Source organism: Leptinotarsa decemlineata, unplaced genomic scaffold, assembly GCF_025532065.1.
Source record: "Leptinotarsa decemlineata unplaced genomic scaffold, Ldec_3_MD MMD2_P_RNA_scaffold_1, whole genome shotgun sequence".
NCBI classification, from domain to species: domain Eukaryota; kingdom Metazoa; phylum Arthropoda; class Insecta; order Coleoptera; family Chrysomelidae; genus Leptinotarsa; species Leptinotarsa decemlineata.
In genome coordinates, this window is record NW_027412523.1 from 2,068,724 (window position 1) to 2,077,752 (window position 9,029).

At 36.5% G+C, this 9,029-nt stretch overlaps 1 protein-coding gene across 1 annotated transcript in view; it reads right to left on the bottom strand.

Annotated features, from left to right (window-relative positions):
- Positions 1-6,558, bottom strand: part of LOC111508542 (uncharacterized) — a 32,286-nt gene extending 25,728 nt beyond the window's left edge. Inside the window, exon 1 of the mRNA XM_023164085.2 lies at positions 6,064-6,558. The gene's annotated coding sequence lies outside the window, so the exon portion shown is untranslated. The remainder of the gene's footprint in view (positions 1-6,063) is intronic.
- Positions 6,559-9,029: the final 2,471 nt, after the last annotated feature.

The window sequence follows — 9,029 nt, forward strand, 5'->3', positions numbered from 1 at the left end:
CATCAGCTTTTTCAAAAAGTCGGTGTGCTTTTTGTTCTTTGAAATCTCTACTTTCTGATGGTGTAAAAAATATACATTACTACAGTAAATGTTCTCAGAAAATGCAAAAAATCGAAAAAAAAAAACTCGAATTCGAATTAAAAAAAAATCATTGTGTACAATTTTGAGCTATTTATCAAAATTTACACTCTAATTACCCCTCCTTTTCTAATGGGTTTCATCCTACTTCATCCTACTGTCATGGAAATAAATGTTAAAATAGAAAGTGGTTTTGGTAGCTTAACAAAGCCTATGTATTATCAATTTGTTTCAACCACATTGATCAGGATTTATGAGAAGGCACATCATCCAATGTATTCCTGCTGTGTTTCAAAAATTTCCACATAATGCGATTTGCTTATTTATCTCACACGAAAGCGATTATCGAAGTTGTTAGCGCATCCACGTGTTCCATCTCATTGATTATTGGCAATCGTCCACTGCTTCATTTCCAAAAATATTACTTTATTGCTGTGAGGGAAATAGTGATACGAAAGGAGGCTGGCAAGGGAGAATTATGAATTATTTATGAATGTTTATTTGTTGAGTACTAATACGTAATAGTATTTTTCTACTCCCTCCACTTCAAACACGTGTATTTTAAATTAATGGCGGCCACTTCCCTGAGAAATTTTGAAAAATGATGAGATATGTAACATTTTCTCTGATAGATATAATCTCATAAATATATTCAATTGTCCAAAAGCCAAAATCAATAAGTTTCTTATCAAATTCTCTGTAAAATCGAAATAAAAATCATATTTTCAGTACATTTATTGTTCAACAGTTTGTGGGTTGGTAATGAATCTAGTTATATCCGTGAATCAACGACCACTTGTTTTAATCATAAGCTGTCATTCAGTATCTCGTAGTAAAAAGTCAAAATGAGTGATAACGATCAAGAAATTTGTGCTACCCATTTGCTGCCAGCAAAATCAACAAGAAAATACGAATATAATCTCGAAAATGTTATGAGTTGGAGAGAGAAGAAAAACATAACTTCGTTTTCCGAAAACGTTCTCGTTTATTTCGATGATTTAGGAAAAACTTTGAAACTATCGTCATTATAGGCAATTTACTTTATGCTTAGAAGTACCCTGAATATCAAAAAAACTGTGGACATCAGCAAATATTCCAAATAACGTTCCTCTCTATAACGCAAATCTGATGGTTATAAACCGAAGAAGTCGTCGACGCTTATCACTGAACAAATAATCGATTCATTAAGGAAGCTCCATATGGCAAATATTCGTTTTCGAAGGTACCCTTTTCCGCTTCTTCCTTTTATTAATTTTTTATGAAATTTTTGCAACAATTTTTGAAATACTAAGACCCTACGTAAAGGCTGAAAATGAATTATTTAACCTCATCAGCCAACAGCTAATCGTATTTCATTTGCCAGACGCCTCTAAAGCAAAGCCCACTTTCGATAATGCTGTGAACCATACCAGCCTAGCAAAAGAATTTGAAAATAGTTCACAGACAAATAATTCCTGTTCGCAATCGTATTTGACATTATTTTATTTAAAACTCCTCAAATTGATTTACTCACTCACAAAGCGAATATCATATCTCAATCAATCGGTAATCGCCAGAGTAGCTCTGCGGTAACGCGTGAATGGGGAATGTTCCTCAATTTGGGTTATTACAAATGCAAGTTTGAACAAAATAAAGTTGAGTTTAATTCATGAGTTTATCAAAATAACTTCGAAAAGTATTCAAATTGATGTTTCAAATGTTGGGTTTTAATTTTTAAAGGGATTTGTTTCTAATTCACATATTGGCAACACCGCCTATATCAAGTTGAAATAATTTATACGTACCTAGATATTCTACTTTAAAAAAGGAAAATTATCTTTATAAATCAACAATTAAGACAAAATATAAATTATAGTTCAATACCACCTTCACAAGCCACATAAACAACAGTTGTTTTGTTATTTATTTATATAGAGGAAGATAGGTTAGATTCACAAAATGTCATATGTCACAGAATGTCTCGGAACATAAGTAAACAGAACAGCACGTCTCTGAAATTTCATCTTTGTTTGTCTCATACAGGTAACAGATTCATTGTCCTTTATTAGCTATAACCGATGTGGCCAAATGGTGAAATAGAAACGAACCCCTTTAAATGTTGAATGCATTATTTCATTCCTCTTTTTTAAGTATTCAAATAATTCTTTAAAGAAAAAGGTTGAAATGGTGAGTTTAAATTGCGTTGTTTTACACCTCTTTTATGAAAAGTACTTGATTTTCGTCGGGAGGAACATTCCCCATTGCATATATTTTTTCTATAACCGAGTTCTATTCCCATTGCTGGATCTTTTTTTTATGTAAATCATATAATTATATATTAGTGTAATTATAAATGTACATAATTATTACAAAAATGAATCCTAATCAAATAATTTGTAGGAAATATTGTCACCAAATTTTAAATCATTTAATTGAATTCTGAGTGACTGAGTCAATGAGTTTATTATCCATTGCCATAATCTCAAACAAATAAACTACTCAAAATGAATAGAGATATGTCCTTAAAATGCAAAAAGTGAAAAAATATGTATTATTTTGTCAAACATTTATATTTATATAATAATTTATAGGCGCCTTATTTACATTGTTTTTAAACTGCTGTTTGGTAATAATATTGAAAAGAAATACAAATGAGTGTCAAAAAAAATAATAATATACTATTTCAGAAAAAAATTAAGAAAAATGTACATTATTAGTGACTACGTCCAACCCTGGCTCTAAGAAGTTCGGCACAACGACGAGGCATGGTAACTGCTTGTAAATCGTCAAAAGAGCATCTGCAACTTGGTTCAGATTTTGGAAGGGTTGATGATCCTTCAAACGTTTTTCCAGTTCATCCCAGAGTTGCTCAACAGGATTTAAATCCGGACTATTAGCTGGCCATCTCATGACATTAATATTGTGCTCCTGTAGGAAATTTCTCAAGTGTGGCCTGGCATTATCTTGTTGTAAAACTAACCCAGCGCCCATATTTTGGGCAAATGGGACTACGAGAGGTTCCAATATCTCCTCTATGTAACGGACAGCCCACAAGGCCCGTGTGTCCTGTCAAAGTTATACCAGCCCATACCATTATCGATCCACCTCCAAATGGAACAACTTTTTGCACACAGTCATCCAAATAGCGTTCACCGTGACGTCTCCATACCCGAACACGCCCCTCATTGTTGAATAACATGAATTTTTTTTCATCTGTAACCATTACATTGGCCCACTGCTCTAAATTGCAATTACGATGCTCTTGACATAAGTTTCTACGATTTCCTCGATGAGCTGGAGTTAATCTAAGGGCTCTAACAAGTCGTCTTGCATGGAGTTGTACTTCGTGAAGTCGGTTTCGTATTGTTTGGTTCGAAATTCGCGTTCCCGTAGCTTCTATAAGGCGATTTTGCAGTGTTCTAGAAGAAACGGTGCGACCCCTAATTGCCCAAAGTCGTAACAAACGATCTTCTCTGCGGGTTGTTTCGATAATTGAAAATCGAATTCTTTCAGGGTATCATTCCTCGAACTAGGCTGAAGCGGACAATAAACAACAGGTTTGTCATCGCCTTGTCTGCCCGTGAACGAGGTAACCAACCGCATATCCGAAATGTGCCCAATTCCTCGTGTAAGGAAAGAAAACTATAGTCGGTAGGCATACTTGAAGACTGGCTATAAATCAAATCATCAGGACAGTCTCAACTCAAAGTCAATACAGAATGAAATTGACATAATGACAGAAACAGTTAGAAATAGCATTTTAAATAACACTAAAGACGCCGAATATTACACGATCACGTTCGACTCCAGATGTGTCCCATACTGAACAAATGAGCTAGGTAATTTGATATGAGAAAGGAAATGGCGATGTGTCTGAAATAAAAAAGTTTTATTGATTTCATAGAAGTTGCTGGAAAGAGAGGAGAGGACATTTGTCAACAGAGTTTAGAAAAAATGACAGTTGGTGATTTAGATTTTGGACAATATTGTGGCCAATTTTGTGATAATGGGTCCAATGTAACCGGCATCTATAAAGGAGTACAAGCCAGGATTGCAGAAAAGAATGAGCTGGCAAAGGTAGAAAACGATGACAAAGGTAGAAATGTATATGAGTGGGCGGGGCGGCATTTTTCAGTTTTTGTCCCGCCTGAAAAAAATTGAAGATCCGGACATGGAACTCAATCATCTAAAAAATGCTTTCAAATGGAATTATTACAGCGAAGGAGAATTCGAGAGCGGGCCATACGACCCAGGAGATCGAACGTCAAAGTAACCCCAGCAGGACGCTGGTCAAGGGAGAAGCTCTTCATTCCTATATTAAAAATGTTACAGATCGGATTGGGAGAATCTTAGAGAAACACGACGTGAAACCAATATTCAGACCAACAAAAACTACCAAAAACAATGAAAACAACAACACGGGCATCACCTTTGATAATGTATACCGCAGTAGTAGACGAAACGTCGAGCATAAAAACCTGCAGACCACGATTTTGACAAAACGATATATTATAATGTGAAAAGGCGAGGTGTCACTGCAAAGTATTTTTTAACCCAACCTAGAATTACTTGATCAATTATTAAATTGATTAGACACATAAAAAAACTGAAACAATATTGAAGAATGGAAAATGTCAGATCGTTAATACAAGTTAATACGTTTGATTGATAAGAAATTTGAGTTTTTTTAAAGTTGAATATATTCTGATTTATAAATTCCGGAGGCAACTGATTATAAAGCTTGGCAGCTTTGTATGAGAATATGTACAATTTTCTTTCCAGCAAATGTTCTATCATGTACATTTTTGATATTCGCAAAATGATATTGAGTCCAAAGTCGCTTAGCCCCAGCAAAATCTCAGAAAACCCAGCCAAATGGGAGATAGGTAGAATGTATTGATCTACTTGGCAACGTTGCATCAACTTCTCCCTGCCTGCATCATGGATAGCTTGATAATAAGCGTTACGCAAAATCGAGCTTTATGGACCCCTGGCTAGGATAGAAAAAAAACGTTCATACGAATCTATTAAAACGTGTAGCGTCCGTTGAATGTAGTAATGGAACAAAGAAAGATCACTATTTCGTTGTGAAAGAAAGGAAAACGTCCATTGAAAGTATGTACTTTTCTCACAGTTCAAAATTTTCTTGACATTTCCAATTGTTATTACTATTGGAACGAAATCAATCCTCTTCAATGTTACTCATTACAAAATCTACTGATTCTTGTCATGTGATAGGTAGGAACGGAATCGAACACGCAGTTAGGTACGCTGATCCAAAACACTTTTTATTTTGTTTGTGGCAAATGTCGACGACACACATAACTAGATATAAAACCGGGTAACGAGCCCGTTACGAAAAGAAAGTTTCAACTGCGTTCTACATTTATTCAGGCAGAGTTTTATTCACTTTTTTATCGTGAGAAAACATTCAACTCGTATGGCTTTCCCCGAACACCGTGAAACAATTTCCTTTTGTCTCGAAAACAAAACTGAGTTACAACCCGAAGTTCGATTATTTTTGAATAAACTGAAGACAAGTAATGACTGAGTGAGAAAAATTGCTGAAAAACAGGAAATAGTTATTTTTTCAAGGAGTGGCAAATCGAAAGCAGTTTGGCAACAATGCCAGTCACGTCGATACGCTTACAACGTGTCAGGACCAGAAACAACAAACAATTGCGAGACGTCACATTTATTTATTTATGTTTGTGCGATCTATGTTGGTTGCCTACTACTCTTCCATTTGTTTCATGCCGTTTTTGACGAGTGCTAAGGACTTGAAAGAAATGGAAAGGTTTTCGATGAAAATAAACAAAAGAATCGAGCCTACCGAGAGCGAGGTGTCCACGGACTTCGACCAATAGCGTTAGCGCACATGCTCACGTCACGCGGCACAGCCCGGGCAATGCCCCTCTAAGAAAACACCCTACATCTCGGAAAGCAGCGATGGGATGATGGAAATCGAAGAAAAAAATCGTAAATGATTTCAAAAATATTACTCACTGTCCAACGTACGACGTATTCAATCGTGGGAGCCTTGGAAGTTTTCCTTCCACGAAACTTTCACTTGTCACTCGCCTGGTACGCAGATGTGAGCGATTTTCTCGGAAGGGTTTGAATTGCCGATCAGAAATCGCCGAGAAAACCCGTGTTTTCCTGCGAACTGAGTATGTCGTGTCCTCCGCAACGCTTTCTACGGGAAGCACATCACGTGCACTGGCTGCTTTATCGACCAATGGGTGCGCGAGAACCGATTTGTCGCACTTGCTGATTATCGTCACCGTCGTGTGTTATTCAGGGTTACACAAGCGTCAAGACGACTAGAAAATATTGGCCCAGGATAACCCACACGACGGTGACCGATTCGGATGTTCAGAAGTCTTTGTCCGACAGGAGCACCATGTCACGTTCGATCTCCGCCACGCAAAAAACAATGAATGGAAATATCTAGTTGGCTTTTTCTTTGTGGCGAGTAACGTAGCAGTCGCGGGCGATCGCAACGGTAGTATAGCAGGGGAAGGGGAAGTCACCGCGTGCCCCAAACTGGTGTGTGGTGCGTAGTGAATGTGCGCACTTGAAAGTAGCTCTGGACCACACGAAGCGCTGTTGCCGGATTGGTGCGAAGGCAACAAAAACCTAGATTTTTTATAAAAACCACCTGCAGAATGACTGCAGTAACGGCGCGACTTTGTGGCATCGCTGGGACATGTATACCGGGTGTGAAGAAAGGATTTGCTTATGATGCCCACTAGTTCACTTTCGTCTGCGGCGGCAGAAGAAAAGCCCTTTGTGCCTTCATTGTTGAGGAGTGGTCTCACATGAATACATTGTTAGATTGCTGGAGGAGGTAAACAGTCAATGCTCGGAAGCAGAGTAGTACTCACTAGTCTCTGGAAATGAAGATTTGGGTAACTGGAAAAATACTGTCTTCAAGAAGAGGTATTTTCCATCTCCTCGTCTTTGGTCGTTGGTATTTCATGACAAAGTTGCACGATAAGGAGTTCACAATGTCGTTACTTGAGAGCAAATGAAGGATTAACTGTCGATAACTGTCGAAAAATTACGTAGATAATATTCAAAATATTTGAAAAGAACTGGGCTTCGAACAATATATTTGATATTGGTATTAGAGACAATGCATTTTTATGGTTTCAAAATTATTTGGGTGATAGGAAACAATGTCTGTTTATGGAGAATAAGAATAGTTCATTAAAAATGTCTGTGGAGTACCGCAGGTATCTATATTAGGACCTTTATTCTTTCTCATTCATATACATTTCATTTCGGAATTACAACTTTCTGAATAATTAGCGCTATTTGCTGATGAAACAACTTTGATCTATTGCAGTGAAGATTCACAATTAATACACCAACAAATAGAAGCCGATTTGAAACAAATAGATAGTTGGCTCAATATACACAGATTGACTTTGAATTTTGAAAAATCGTCATTCATGTTCATTGATAAAGAGCCCAGTAAGAGGACAAAATTGAAAGATTCACTAGCATTCAGTTTTTAGGTTCACATCGTGGAATATCTAGATCGATGTCATTCAATAAAGCTAGCTCCAGTTATTGGGATTCTCTATAAAATATAAACTATATTTCTGAATTCATTCTCAGTCATTCATTTAAAATTACATTATGTAGTTAATAATTGAATAGACACTTGAAGAAAATCCATATTAAAAATAAATAGTTTCCTCAAGCGTAAACAGTTTACGCTCGAGGAAGCTATTGTATAGCAAAACACGTGTTGCGGTTTTTGTAAAACCATTTATAGTGAAAATCATACAATAAACCATATTCATTCGATTTAATTAATATATGGGACACTGCTTCAAATACAACTTAGAACCCTTGAGGAGATTACATAATAAATAAAAACATTTTTCATCTACATTTCTTAAAACTAGCTAAACATTTTATTCATAATTCAAGAGTATGCATCTTCCTGCAGTCCGTAATAAAAAATAAAAAACATTCCACAAACAAGCCAGCTCAAAAATTCGTTAACAAAAATCTCAAATCTGCATTTTCCAGAAAATTTATATTTTACAAATGAATAATTGCATATAATGAATTACCAAATGACGATAAACAATTTTCCAACACAGAAAAATCCAAAATAACATCAAAAGATCTACTTGTTTCATTATATAGTTCACATAATCATATTTGTTTGTTTTTTTTTGCTACTAATTTGAACATTTCTGAAATAGCTCCCTCTGAAATTATATATTCATGTAGTTTCTTGGAAATAAATAAATAAAAAGATATATATGTCAAAATAAACCTATGGTTATACCTAGGCTTCATTGATATAGCGGCAGAAAAATCACAATTAGCGTAAGCTAAATTGAATAAAGTGCCAAGAAACGCTTCTTGGGGAATCACAGGAGCAATTTCTACGTGTCATACAGCTGCTCTAGAGCTGATACTGATTCAAATAACTAGGTGCCTTGCAGTGGAAGCTACAGCGAAAGGTAGAGGACGAATCTCATCGGGGGTCGATGTCGAATCCTGGCTGTGCAACTGACCGCCTAGGGGAGCCTCGTTAATTTCCGATATTCGACGATTGAGTTCTGTGTCGATCTCATAGATGGCGACACCGTAATGGAAGATGTCATCAACCTTATTTACTCGGGATTGTCTTTCAAGGGCAGTTGAGTCCACCCACGCATTTGTGGCTCAGCCTAGCACCACTGATGAGACCTATGACGAGTAGAAACAGCGCTGTCTGGTGTTGAATCACGAGTGCTTCATTTTTTAAGCTCTGATATTTGAGGATAGAGCCGATTCCAGAGACGGCGCCTTCGTAAGAGGATATCGGCAACTTGTTGAGATAATATTGGTTGACCTGTCATTGTTGTATACGAAATTTTCAATCTACCGCTCTTTCAACATGGCGGCAAACTCGCACCTTATCATAATCCTCATTATAATCGTGACAGAAACGTCATTATGAT